Here is a 13690-nt window from a genome sequence, read left to right on the forward strand (position 1 = left end):
ATAAACCAAAATGGAAACTAAAAGAATAATACGGACGAGTGGTCGGTCGATAATGGCGGGAGATGAATTAATCCGTACTAACAATTACCCAGGGATAGATAGCGCCGGTGTTATAGCGGAGGTATCACACGCAAATAACTATAAAATATGTGAGGAAAATTCGACTAAAGGATTTGACTGATTATACTTGACGTGGCTTTGGATGAAACCGTTATCGAAATCGAACATACATCTTTGTTTGAATGAAGTCAAATAATACAGGGATTATCAATAATCCACAATTTGTTCAAGAGCCAACAATCGATTCTCGAGAACATAAACCATCGCTAAAGTGTATTTATTGTTAAATATACCGCATATCGCGTTACTAAAATCAAAATAGTGCATGAAAAAAAAATTACATAATTTATAAATCTATGGAAAAAATGGGGAAAAAATTGTTAATACGCTCTTTTGGCATCAGTAATGCGATATGTCTGATAAATATTATATTCACAATTCATTTCATCTCTGATTAGTCTTGATTATATCGAAAAAGAGTACAGAAAATTACATTTCAAGCATGTCCCGAATATCCCTGGCGTTCTCGGTTTGAAGATACCGGTTTGATGTCGGGTAATTAGTTCAACCGGACGAGGCCTGTGCAGAGAACAGGCGATAATGCGTGCAGATAGGGAACGGAGGGTGGGTGGCTGCTGGTAGGTGCAGGGCGTGCAAACGCAGCGAATGTATACACGAAGAAAATATGGGCAGAGGTGAACGGTGAACGGTGAACGGTTGCCACTGGTCAGCACTGCGGTCGAAGCTGTAAGGTTTGAGCTTAATTACGCGCCAGGCTAATTGGAAGCTAATTACGCGCAGTGACACCCGTCAAAATAGATTCCCTGATTGACCCGTGCTACAGGGCTCGTGTGATAGTAATTAAAGGCTGCTTGATTAGTTCATTGGCAGTGATATTGAGTCTAATCGCGCTTCGAGAGAAGGTAGATACAATCATAATAGTGAATAGTGAAATAGTAAAATAGTTAGACAGATAGAGAGAGTGAGAGAGAGAATGAAAAAAGGGCGATACGTGTGGCAGAAAGAAGGCAAGGCTTTCTTCGAAAAGTCATATACCATTATTATTATTATTATTACTATTGTTGTTGTTGTTGTTGTTGTTGTGTTTATTATTATTATTATGCCGAGTTTCAAACCCTGGAGTGGGAAAGTTTTTTTACGATATCAATTAATTTTTTTCACTTGGTTTCGCCGCGTTTTTTCTTCCCGTTGTCATTTTCTTCTTCGTTATTCTGTCAAAGGCACTCGATAAGCGGCGGATTGCCTGCGGGGGATGCACATCGCGGAGCTATAACAGCTTTCACAACTATTTTATAAAAACTATAGTATATCACTGACCCCGTGCACCCCCCTCCGTTTCTGCACCCGACGCGGTTCTTATTTCTGTACAGGGTGACCTGAGAGCAGTTTCCAACTTTTTCATCGCCGTATACGATCAAGACCTGCCAGCAGCTTCGACAGACGCTAAGTTTAATAGAGAACTCGTCGGGGGTTGCGCGGATTTTTCAAACCACTCAGCATATATTTTTCATATGGCAAGGTTCTCGTTAACTCAAAACTTAACCTCTGCCTCCATGCATTCACGCTACGTCAATTCAATTCGCTAAATTCTTTTTGCAGTTTTGAAATATGCAATTTAACGGGCACTGATTGACAGTCATGTCCAATGCCTCGGTGGAAATTTGACCCCGGAGTGATCCGAACTGGTTTGAGACTCGGCTGGTGGTTACTAGATTTTACCATGATTTTTTGACGAGGTCGTTTAAGCTGCGCTGACCTTTCCGATCTCCAGGTCATCTCAACATCCATATAAAATGGAATTCGCATCCCGTGAGCAATTGTAACTTCTTAGAAATACACAAACTATCCCAATTATGTGCCAACAAATAACGGGATTAGGTCTTTGGTGCGAGTATTCGTCAAGTATCTAAAGTAAAGTGCAAGAAATTGGCGATATCATAATTATTCGATTATTAACAAAAAAAATTGTAATGATTACAGATAAAAATCGTTACTTCAAGAATGCCCACCAGCAAAAAACTCGGATGAGGATCGTTCATGGACAACAGTTTCTAGCTCCGTTATTTCCGGCGGAAATGACTTGAAAGAAAATCACAAAGTGAACTTAAAAACATGAATAAAATATCCTCCAAGTTTCAAAAAATTCTGATTATTCCTTCCCTGTTCAAAAAAATTCACAAAAAAAACCACCAAAATTTCGGCCTCCTAAACTCCTAACCTATCCCCCTTAAGCCGACGCTGGGGAAGATTTGGCGATAAGTTTAAAACAGTTGATTATACCGAATCGTTGCATGTCCAGCTCATCGAGAAGTTCGTCGTTGCTGTACACGCATATAGGATGTGACAGAGAGACATGGACGATAATACCTACGCGCGTTGTCGAAATAGAATTCCTTGACGACCGATCATCTCGAGAACGGCATGGCTCCAGTCCGTCCCCCGATCCCCAGGTCGCCAGATATCTCGGTCGACTCGTCGTGTCAGAGACAGGAGAACACGCTGGACGCGATCTCCCCGATGTTCGAACGGATCGCGATGCATGCCGGACGACTGCAGACAGCATTCGACAGAGGTGAAAGTCTGGGGAGCTGTGGCGTGCAGCGTGCAGGTACGAATGCCGATCATCGCCACCCTCGTCTCGTCGTTCCACCCCTTGACGGGCGACCGCGTCACGATTCATTGCTCGAAATTTATGCCGGATTTCGGCCTTTCATCGATTATTATTATTACTATAGGTATAGTATCCGGTGAAGGCGGATGTTCTGGACTCGGTCGTTAAATGTTATTCCGATCTGGTCACTTTTTCCACTAGGGTGGGTCAAAGTGGGCACCTTAAAATTTTTGATATCTACAAAATATAAATTATCCTGAAATCATGATTATTCTAGAGATTTTATTCAAATTTTAAGTATAATTTTCTTAAGGGTTCCACTTTGGCCTACCCTCCCCTGTAGGTAGTTGAATTATACGAAAGATTTGAATAAAAAGAATATCATTGCGAGTAAACGTAAGATATTTGTAGAATTTTTAAACAATTTTAGCAGCGATGTATAAATTGCTATGATATATAGTAAAAGACGCAGAATCAAGTTACGAAATTCTTTGATAAGATACTGTATTGTTGTGAAATTAAATTTTCGTCAAGAATTTTCATCTCACGGTGATAGAAGGTTAGTATATCTCAGCTTTTCTCGGTCGCTCTATAATCACGCCGCGCCGGGCGGTATGACTCGAGGATATATTGCGCATCAGGATGATCGCTGCAGTACTTTGACGCGATTCACCCGAGAAATATGCCGCATTGGTTTGTGCTCCCCGGATGCGGTGAGAAACTCGTTTCAATCTTTAGTCACTCCTCGTCCTCGTCCTCGAGGGCCATGAGTCATTCGGTCAGGACTGCGGATGCTGGCGGTTATAAAAATCTACCGCATCTTCTTTCTCTCTTCCTTCCTCCTTGTCTCCTTCCCTTTATTACCATTATTCTTTTTTTTTCGATCCCTCTCTTCTCTCCTCCTCCTATATTCTCTGCTCTCCTTTTCTAGTATCTTTTCGAAATCCTGCACGGTCATTCCTATAGAAGAGAGCGCCGATCGACGAACGAAATATCGAATTGTTCGGTCGGAGAAAAAACGAAGGAATAGAAATTTAAGAAAATAATAAATCAGTAGAATAAAAAATCGAAATCTTAACGCCGCAGACAAAATAATATTCGGTAATTGCGCAGCGCGGTGCGGGGATAAAAGAACCTCGGCTGAGTGGCGCACGGGCTTTGTACAAAGGGCGCTAATTCCGCGGCCCTAGCCTCTGTGACGTAGGAACAAACGTCGACCCCGTGAGACCCGCTCCTCCCTCTTTCTTTCAAGTACCAGAGGTGAATAGAAGGAAAAGGAGAAGGAGAGAATGAAAAAAAAAAATTATCTGCACGTCATGCAGGAATTATTGAAAGACTCACCATGTCCCTTCGCGGCGATCAGAGAAGAAAGGTTCCTGCCTCCAGGGCGGCGGTCACCTGAGAAAAGAAAATTAATCGACGTTAGTCACCCGAAAGGAATGCCAAGAGCGATAGGCAAGGACCAACATCAACTAACAATCAAATGTTTCGATGCTTAAAAACACATTCATACGAAAATTAAAAAATACCAAAGATATTTTCAAAAAGTTTATCTGCATGTATCGAATTGTAATTATTAACGAATAAATCAGATCAGAAACGATATTCTCGAGGTATTTTATTCTCGTTGTTATCTTATACGTAAGGAAGATAAAGAGTAGCAACCGTTATGTGATGTTCAAGCCTTGTTGTTAGAATTTAACGCTTTGCATACAGCAGAAAAGCCGAGAGGAAAATCCGGGGCGAAGGAGGAGGAGAAGGAGGAGGAGGAGAAGGAGAGGAATGTCGGTATGCATAAGCCTTGTGACTGCGCAAGGAAAGTCCTTGTTATCGATATTACCGGCCTGGGTGCCGAGACCGCCGTGCAAACCTTTGGTGCCAGGAAACTTTGTAAACAAGAGGATTTATCTCCTTTCGGGATGTCCGCCCGCACCTGAGCGCCCAGCTTCACACAGAAAGGAGAGAGGCTGCTTGTCGGTTTGCCAGGAATAACGCTCCTTTCAAACACGCGATGTTCCAACTTATTTACACCAATCTCGCGGCTAACAATAACCAAAGACTATTTGTTTCGGGATAGATGAGCGAGCAGACGGTCCGGACCACAGCCTTCTGTCTTATTCTCTCCTCGTCGCTTCAATTCATCGAAAACAATTCTCGTCAGTGTCGGGCGAACGGAATGTAATTGCAGAAGTAAAGAGAGCAGCCTTCTGTTCTCATAATTCAACGTTTAGAAGGCTGAAGCTGCAGCTGGTTCGATATCAACTGAGGACCATTTTTGAAGGAGGTTTAAAGACGCTTGTCCCATAAATTTTTGGAAACATGTACGTTTCGTTGATTCGGCTAGTATTGCGGTAGAAATGCTCCTAGAAAATACCAACTCGGTTATTTACTTAAATATTCCGAATCGTGATACTTTAAAATTGGAGCTTTGCGCAGAAAGAGCCAATTTGGGTTTCCAAGAAGAAACGTAGCAATATATTACCGACATATTTTGAAGCTCATGGATATAGATACACTGCCTAATACCGTCGAGTGTGTACGTCAAAGTGACGTTCGCTAGCTCGAGCTGCTGTAGGCTCTTCGATGGAAAAATAAAAATCTACCGAGATATTGTGCGAATAGGAGAAAGCGAGGCAAACGTATGCCGTCGCACTCTTACCGTATATCGGGGTGATGTTAAGGGAAAGATTCGTGTACATATGTAACGTATATTTGAAATGGGAATGAAAAGAAGCTTCGCCGAGATGTGAATATGCAAATATGGTTTCCTGACCGCAGGTGTATTTCGCATAAGCATATAATAGAAACAGAAATCGTTAAAGGTGATAAAACGCGGACACAAATAAAGGAATAAAAATTCTTGTGTGCAATGTAAAAACACAACAACATTGATTCGGCGCAAAGTTTCAGTTTGACGAAATTTTCCTTCAAATATACATGTAACTCATATGATATATAGGTATACTGAAATGTGTGCTATAGCATCTGTGCAATATACCTACGTATATAACGACGACTCTTCGGGAAACACAAAAGAAAAGCAGACAGAAAATAACGAACAAATAAACAAGGAGAAAAAGAACGATAGCGGAGGAAAAAAAATATGCAAAAGCAATTTTAACGGGTCATTGGTTAAAGTATATTTGCGGCGAGGCCGCATCGCTTGATTAGCGACTAATTAATCGGACGCTTGAAATAACGTAGCGTAAAATCGGACCCTCTGCGGATCGGATTGTCACGGTGACGTAATTGTTTAATTACACAAACATAATACGTGTTATACCAGCGCGATGCGCAAAAGCGCGAGGCTATACACGGTTTCGTAAAATGGAATTCGAAGCTGATAAAGCTATAACCTATCCTCGCGATAACGTAACGATTTTTGACAAAATATTTTCATTAGTTGGAAAAACTCGACTACGCGCGTGTTGAAAAATGATTGTATAAAAAACTTGCTCATATGAAGAGGCCAAAATTTCGACGTCAATAGTTGCAGTGATTTAGTAATTTGAAAAACCCTCTATAAATTCTCTTGAGAAAATTGCGGAAAGGTCAGGCCAAAAAAATACCCTAAAAATTTAACCCAACGAGTCGAACAAGTTTTACAAAAATCCTAATGGAAGTTTAAGGCAAAAATGAAACTTACTTCGGATTTAAAAAAAAAGCAGGTCCTACAATTTTGATTGGAAAAATCCATCCACTCCAGGACGTCAGGTTCCTGGTCTAGTCCAAGGTGGTTTAGAGTTTATCGACCCGCCAGAATTAACAGGATGATAACCGAGCCGTCGTCCTTCGACGCAGAGCGTCAAGTACAAATTGCAGTACGTTAGCTGCATGCTTGCCCTGCACCAGCGTCCGGGCAACGAGATCAACGAACCAGACTCCGCGGTCTGCGAAGGAGTGACGCGTCGACATGACGGTCAGAAGTCTGGCGAGTTACAGGGCAGAAAATTGGGTGGCAATATATATAATGCGTTCATCCTGAGGTGTAATCAGCGATATCGAACTTCGAAAAAACTCAAGTCCCTGGTCGTTTGTTTCTAGCAATGAAGTTATCGAAAACAAAAAAGCGGAAAAAATTACAAAGAAAAAAGAAAAAGATTCCGCAGACGCGGTCAGTACATTTTGGCTAAATATAAGCGGCTTCGAGTCCAGACTGGCAATAAAAGCCGCGGCACACGGGACGCTGGGTAATGATCGAGCGACCAATACGGTTCGTCCTCTAGCTTGGTGCAATTATTGACCACATGCATCGGCGAAACGGATTGCGGCCGTCAAAGAGCGGCAATAAATTTCCAACTGAAGTCCGTACCGCGATTCCGTGGGCCTATATCCCGACCTCGTCCTCCACTTCCGTTTGCCCCAGCCCCCAACCCTCGGGTAGTAAACAAATTTTCGCGATATTTTCGCGGTTCAAGTAGCCGCCAAGCCGTAGCCGTCGACGCTGCAATCGGACGGGTTTGCCCAGACAAGCTGGCTGATACGCACAGCGATTAAACGAAGAGCGAAATTGGTTTCCTGATATCAAAAGCCGGCGGAAATCAGCGCGGCTGCAGTCCGGTGCAATACGGCACGGATTTCACCCGCTTGTGGAGTCGGTATTTTGGGGGGGGGGGGGGGGGGGGGTGGTATCGGGACGCGGAATGAGGAGCGACTGATGATCAGTCCGAAAGCACGATCCAGGCTGCCAATATCCAAAGGCAAACATGAAGGAGGGTAGTTACGGTTAGTCCGGGAGACTGTTTGATCGCGTCTACGCGAGGCGGAAAGAAAACGCAATATTTGATTGCGAGAGTTGGCGGTTCCTGAAAAAGTCACGAACTTGGTCGCCTCGCAGCGCCTCTGAGTTCTCGCGAAAATCAATTGGCGATGCAACAATGAAATGCAATCTTCGCCTCGTCCAGTCAGAGTCAGTTTTTCGATTTCAATTCCTTCACTTAACTGACCGTTGAAGCATTGTGTTCAAGCCCGATGAATCGCTGCGTCGCTGCATCGGGGATGGATTTCCGGCTCTTGTTTGAAAGGGATACAATCACCCACCGACCATGAGACGAACGGATGCCTTGTGTAACGGTGGAATATAGTCACCATCGAGATGCAATTACTTCAATTAAATATCCAGGACTACGAATTCAACGGGTTGTGACTGGTCGGGCAGTGGCCACAAATTGGCCGGCTCTTTAATATTCATGCTGGCAATTATCCTATACAAACATTACCAGCCTCGGTGGGAAACCGGATTCGTTAAGGGATTTGCGTCCATGGAAGCTGACCGCCATCCGACATCCCCGCAGCGTCTTTTATCGTTTAAAATTCAATGAGGACTAAATTTCGAATTTCACTCACGGCGGGATCACACGGCAAATATTAGTTTTCTTACGTCTGTTATGGGGTAGAGGAGTGGAGGAAAATACTCGAGAAGAGAACGTCTTTTCTTTCAACTTTATTTTCCACCTGCTCGCGTGTAATAAGACGGGATCGAAATATAAGAGACGAGGAAATAGGATTGTTAAATTTCTTGAGATATAAACTTGACTGTGTAACGTTGAACTCACAGCGTGGACAGGAATCGGGTGAAAACAGCTGGGTAACAGGGAAGAAGAGAAAGGAATGGGTGAAAAATTGGAGACATTAACATTCGAGTCTTGAGAGACTCGGCGTTTTTAATTCGCACCTGCCGCTCGTCTTGGAGTCGGTGGCACGCCAGCAATTACCTTTACTCTCGACAATTCGCGATGAGCTTGGAATTAACTTGAGAGCGTTTTCGCGAAATTACCCGAGTTTCAATTACCAGCTGTGGCCTCTAAAATCTCGATGAGTTGGATATTAAATTCGTGAAAATTCCCCGTGCAGGGTGGATCGACGAAAACTGGATCCAGTAAAAGGCATCGACCCGACGTTTTTCTCTTTTTTTTCTGCACACCTACGAAGTTTGTCCGAAAGAGAACTCATTATTATCTTGACACCTGAAATACCGGAGAGCTTCAACCCTTTGAGAGTTGGTTAATAGGAAGGGGATCGTCGGGTATCGAGGTTCAATCACGTCTGGACTGATCCAGGGCGGCGACGCGGAGAAAAACTGATAGGGTCAGGGTGGCGAGAGAGGGTCTCGTGTAAGTTCGTTATTATACGAATGAATTAAAGACTGCGGTGAGGTCTCAGCGTCTACCCGATGATTGCAATTCAGGTTGGCGTTCGCCGAGGCGAAAGCTCGACCCAATTATCTGGATTCTGGATCAAAATATAATTAATTTCCAGCGCCAAGGGATAAAGGTCAGTGCCGAAAATATATTAATCAATCTGAACTAAACCTGCAGCGAGCCACTAAGAAGATGAATTCGAAATTGTGGGAGAGAAGCTCATTTTCCACGAATGAACTTCGACTTTATTATTAATTCGATAAATTTGGTAAAAGTCTGTTCGATTTTTCATTCGTTTTTGTTTCTCGTTGAAAATTTTATTTACAAAATTCTACATAAAAACAGCCACCCTGCGACGAAACAAGGAAATTCGAGCCCTCGGCTCGATCAAAACAAAGTTTGAATATTTATCAGGAGATTCCCTGCGAGTAATTGTTCGGTCTGAGGTCTTGATTTGGTATTTAAATGTGGAACTGCGGCGTGCGATTTACCCTGGAGTGGATTTCCATGGAGCTGCCGCAGCCGCCATGTTTCTGCTGCTAAGGCGAGGCAAAACAAGTTCTTTAATTGAAAATCCAAGGCGAAGTACCGGCTGATGCGAATCCTCGCGCAGAATTCTTCCCCACCATGTCTTCCTGATAATCCTGATTCCAGGACACGTGGAGGAGCCTGGAGTTTGCGCCCCGCTGTTTGAGCGGTAGTTTTTTCTTTGCTTTCTGTTTTCATTAGGTCGTTTTAGGTCTTTTTATGCCTCATCGAATTGTGTGTTCCTTGAGAAAAAGTTCCAGTCTTCTGTACACGGTATTTTCAGGACTAAGGACTTTTAAGTGACCGCCCTCCAAAGTTTCCAGACCATTTCTTTGATCGAAATCCTCGATATTTATTTGTCGCGCGTCTGAAACTCCGAAGGGGTGCGGAAACGAAAATAAGAATAACAACATCGATAATGATGATGATAATATACTTAAAAAAGTAAAGAAAAAAACATCGCACTTTTCCTCAAGGTCGCAGAGGCAAATACCGGAGCCCAAGTTGAGGGGAATGCGCCGCAACGATTCAAGAATATTAAACGACCTAACAGCCCCGGAATTCATATCCCGAGATGGAAGCGAATGAAAGAAAGAAAAAAGAAGGGCAAAAAATTGTACGAGAGTAGGAAAGGAACGAAGGAAAATTTGTGAAAAAATTATATCGCATAGGACTTTGACCCACGTAATTCGCATCCAAACGAAAATAATACAGGAATTTCAAAATGTCAAACTATATTTGTCTCACAAAATAGAATAAAAAAAAAAAATCCAACAGAATTAATTCCTAGACATTTTTATTTTTAATCAAATTGCATTCCAATATCACGATGTATTTAGACATACCCAACGAAGAGAAAGTGAAACTGTAAAACCCTTCGGGTATTAATTAAATCCTGGAGTCTGCAGCGAGAATATCCAATTTTAAGATAAGAAGTGGAAACTTATGTGGAGAAACAAACCGGAAGTGAGTGCCGAGGAAAATTGCAAAAATCTGCCTTCGGTGTCGTCTAGTTTCATTCGAGTAGGGACAGAGCTCGGCGGGGAAGGGGGCGGGGGGGGGGGGGGGGAAGGGTTGGCTGAGATGAATAATTCAGGTTGTAGTGTTTGCCTTATTTATCAGTACCCGACTTCACCTCGCTTTGTCCCGGAGCTGCACGCCGTGCACAGAAGCACGGAGCAGCATCTCGCTCTTCTCGACTGAACCGCGCTTCCTTCTTCTCTTCTCCGCAGGTACCGTCTGCCAGCCAAGGTAAATATCTGCGAGCATGGAAGACCGGAGAGAGCGAAGTATGTAGGTTGGTAGCTACAAGGTATAAGGTGAGCTACTCGCGAAAGAAACGATAATAAGATTTCACGGGAGGAAAACAATACGTATATATGTATATATATATACATACGTTGTACCAGATGTGTACTTTGCAGGTACGGAAGAAACGGGACAGACGGAGAAAACAGGAGAGACCCGAGAATCGAATAGCTGACGATTTTTCATGGTCGTTGATTGTATTTTCAATTAAAAATATAACGCCTGACACGTTTCGACGAAGAAATTATATTCAGGACAAACACACAGTTCGGGGGAAGAAATTTCAGATTCTAATTATAATTTTTTCAAATATACGGGATAATATATTTACAGACAAGAAATATTGTAATGGAAATAGGATTTTTTCCAGGGCAAAAATTTTGATGGAGATATGGTTTTCAATAAATTCCAGATACCAAAAGTTATCAAAAATTTGAGAAACGACTGAATAAACGTATTCCGACCTAATGGTAATAAGAATACAGCAGAAGAATGAAAATTGGTACTTGAATGAGAATGACAACGTCGTGAGGAGAATGAGGAATGAGATTCTGTTGCGGCTGTTGGCGGCGCGACGATGCGATGGGGTTTTACACCTGTCCTGCACCTGTCGTTTTGGAACGGCACACGTCACAGAATGCGCGTCGGCACGTGCCTGGATAACCCCGTGTAGGTATTACTGTCTGGGTATTCTCGTCTCGAAATTTTTTTACGATCACCGTTCGCCGTGTGCTCCGTTTGGGTATCGTATTTTGGACCGATCAAACGTATAGCCAGACTGTCGGCGTGAAAATTGTTAATGAATACGCGTCATGCAGTCGTAGGCAAGGTGGTGTAACCCATCCCAATTGATCATGCGATTATAAATCAATTGTAACGGAAAATTAACCCACGTGCATCATGTATTTTACAATAGTAATACGTGTAATTAAGCAAATCCAGAGCGTAAGAGTATCGAATAGCACTGATCGTTAGATTTTACGGTAAATCAATTAAGTTACAATCCATGCGTATCCTCGATTCGACAATGGTAACAATTATACCAATTTGGATTGTAATTTGAAAATTGGATCAAATTTTCAAGATGACACGTGGGACTTCTAGAATTATATAGGTATATACTTTCCGATTAACTTGCTTAAGATTTGGCACACGATTCTGTATTGTTTACAGTTTATATTTTTCTGTCAGCTGAATTCTAATTATATAAAGAAAAAAAAATTAATTCAATTATATAAAGTGAAAAATTTCGAATTAAAATCTACCTCACGCATATAGCGATCGAAGCACGCTGTTCATTCTCAACACGTAAAATCTCCTCTCCTTCGGCTGAAACACGCTGTCGATTTAGTAAATCGTTTAATTATTTAGTCGAAAACAAGCGGCGCGGCTATTCACGGTCGTTATTAGAACTTATTAGACGCTTTACGTAGTTCAGCAGGATACGTTTACGGTTTATTTTGCCCGCCGTTTAATTAACTCAACCTCAGGGGGGCCATATGGGGCCCTGTAGCAACGTCAGCCTGAAAATAATCTGTAATCGAAATCTCGATGAATCAAGTTGGCCCGACTACTGCACCCCTCTTCCTCCTCCCCCTGCTGCCACACACGAGGTACCACCTACGTATCTATATCGCATGTTATAGCTGTGTAACGTGTTTCCGTATAGATAGTAACGTTTCGCCCGACGTGTGTGCATGTGTGCTTGTATAATGAGTGCACTGCACCCATATCATCACGCGATATAAAACCCGGTGGTGAAAACCTCCCGGCTATTTTACTCCGACAACAATTCAGCCGCGTGCCTGCGTTAACTTCGCGAAACGCTCGATGAAATCACAAAGTGATATTGGAAGGGTACTTTTCGTTCATGAGAATGTGAAAGGTGCGTTCACCTTGGTTGCATCTTACTTACCACTCCTCGCCCTGTTTTATTCCCCTAAATTTCACGCTCTCGATTCTTAAAGACGGTGTATCGCTTTGGGTAAAGATTTCAATTTCACCCGTTAGACAGTTTCGTGATTGCGGTTCGGGGTCGGGTGGGTCCGTCTTTTTTCTTGTCTCCTCCGTTTTTCCTCTTGCCAGCTTCCTTCGCAGCTCCGTTTCTCGAACCACTGATCCAGGATTCAGCGTTTCTTTGGCTGCGCGTCCTGCCAGACGATGGTATCCCGAGATTAGCCGGTCCGACGCGGTAGAATTCGCAAAATCCAATGATCCGTTGTCCCCGGTAAGAGAAGCGGGCGAAAAATAAGGGCGACACAAGCTGCGCTAGAAGCTTCGAAGATCAAAGTTACCTCCGTCAAAAGCTTTTCCAAATTGGAGGGAACGTTTAGAAGCGAATTATTGGTCACGCTTCACTTCCCCTTATGCTGCCTCCTCCTCCTTCTCCTCCTTCTCCTCCTTCTCCTCCTTCTCCTCATTCTCGGTCTCTCTTTCACAGGACCAATTCCACCCGCATTAAGTGAATCCGCTTTAAAGCGCACGCGTCGAATATCCGAGTGAGAAAACAATTAAAAAAAATATTCCTACGATCGGTTCTCTATGCTACAATATTCAGATAAACTCTTCTCCGATTGTAAAGAATATAATTGGTAGGCTTGAACAAGCTTGTTTGAGCACTGTGCCTTCCGAAAGTGATATCGAATGAAGACCATTCGTATGTTTTCTGGACCGTGAAGCTGCGTAGCCACGGCTCGAGTGAATTAAAGGTATTCGGCATCGGTGTTTTGGCTGTATGAAAAGGAAATTTGATCATCGACGAGGAATTGGTTTGTGCTAATAGTAGAGTGGGACATATTTGTGGTAAAGTAAAAGAAAAAGAAAACATGAAAAAAGAAGAGGAAAAAAAAATTCAAACCGTTATAGCGATAAAAGCGAGAAGAAAAAGAATGGAAGGCGAGGGAAACACGGAGAAAGGTTTTAGCGGAACCGGAAGCGCGTTGTTAGGCCGGTGAAATAATTTCCCCGCGAGTCTCGGAGGGCTTCTTAGGTCGCGAGTAAGGTTCAAGGTTGAGAGTTCGAT

General features: G+C 43.0%; 1 protein-coding gene across 2 annotated transcripts in view; it reads right to left on the reverse strand.

Annotated features, from left to right (window-relative positions):
• LOC124405186 (leucine-rich repeat-containing protein 4B-like) overlaps positions 1-13690 on the reverse strand; it is a 227192-nt gene that overhangs the window by 81702 nt on the left and 131800 nt on the right. For both annotated transcript variants that reach the window (XM_046879875.1, XM_046879876.1), the window contains one exon: positions 4034-4090. The gene's annotated coding sequence lies outside the window, so the exon portion shown is untranslated. The remainder of the gene's footprint in view (positions 1-4033; positions 4091-13690) is intronic.

The sequence above is a fragment of the Diprion similis genome, chromosome 4 (assembly GCF_021155765.1).
Source record: "Diprion similis isolate iyDipSimi1 chromosome 4, iyDipSimi1.1, whole genome shotgun sequence".
Lineage (NCBI taxonomy): Eukaryota > Metazoa > Arthropoda > Insecta > Hymenoptera > Diprionidae > Diprion > Diprion similis.